Source organism: Propithecus coquereli, unplaced genomic scaffold (genome assembly GCF_000956105.1).
Source record: "Propithecus coquereli isolate 6110/MARCELLA unplaced genomic scaffold, Pcoq_1.0 Scaffold316, whole genome shotgun sequence".
In the NCBI taxonomy this organism is placed as follows: domain Eukaryota; kingdom Metazoa; phylum Chordata; class Mammalia; order Primates; family Indriidae; genus Propithecus; species Propithecus coquereli.
This window is the reverse complement of record NW_012148797.1, coordinates 133542-134867: the sequence shown is the minus strand read 5'-3', so window position 1 is coordinate 134867 and position 1326 is coordinate 133542.

Sequence of the window (1326 nt, the reverse complement as noted above, 5' to 3'; positions counted from 1 at the left end):
AGTTGGGACAGCCAACATTTTAAAAATTAGGTGCCGATAAAGAAGGTGTAATACCATTGTTCCCCTCAGGTGTCAGGAACACTAGTGGTTCATTTCCTGGTCCTCACCATCCTAGAGGTTGTCCTCTGGCCTCTTCCAGGCAATGAATTATGTTCATTGTCTTGGCTCCAGTGAATGCAGCTTTCTCTTCACCTGTGGGACTCTTACTCTCCTTCCTCATCCCCGATTCTCTAATTTGGTCTTTTTTGGAGACCTTCCTTCAGCCACAAGTGTTCCAGTGCCTCCTGAGGAGCAGAGACTGTCACTTTCATATTTATGTCCCCAGTATCCAGCATGGCGCCTGGCTCATTATGGCACTTCAGAATATGTTCGTGGTTGAAATAGTAGGATATGTTTGTCAGCTAGGGAAATAGTACTTCTGCCATTTACACTTGGGTTGCCTTCTGGGCAGTGGCACATTGTTGGGAAATGCCACATCAAGCATGCAGAAAACGAGTTCATTTAAACCCTGAGGTGTAAGGCTTGTACAGGTGGCTCCCAGCAGTTGAGGAGAACTGCAAAAAATAGAAGTATGGGGAAGTAAGGCCGTGGCAGGCAGGCCTGGGCACGTAGTCCTTGCCATCTTGAATCTTGAGGGTGTGAAGCTGTCTCTGAGGTCAGCACTTGAATAATTCTGATCCCTCTGGTTCATCACAAAGAACAGGATGGGGAAAAAGCGTGCGGATACTGAATAGGGTATAAATTATAAGGTCTTCTCTAGCAGGAAACAGTTGTACAGGTATGCTACCAGGGTTTGAATGTTGATATTTACAAAGTAAATCGGAACGTTGTTTTGTGAGAAGCCTGATAATGGAAAAGCACCAAACCTGAAACCAAAACACAAGTTCTAGGAGCAAATGCCACTCCTTCAGTTTGTTTTCTGTAAAATGAGACCTGGACAAATGATACCAAAGGTTTCTTTCAGCTGTAACATTCTGTTTTATAATTGATTGGTAGTTGTGCTATGTCTTATTATCACACTAAAAAAAAAAGGAGAAATTGAGAGTGGTGGAATTACTTCTGTTATCTGACTATCTGAGATGCACTTTAGACTGTTGAAATGTAAGCTCTTTGAGGGCAGGGACCATGTCTTATTTACTGTTAGTATGCCTTGCATCTAGTGTGGTGCACTTGACACATAGTAGGCACTCAATAAATATTTATTTATTAAAAACAAAGATGTGCTCAATATTCCTGATATATTTGTTCTTTCTGATCTTTACCGTAGTATTTTGTTTTTTGATTTTAAAATTTTTATGAAAGCAATACATTCACTTTAAATCACTT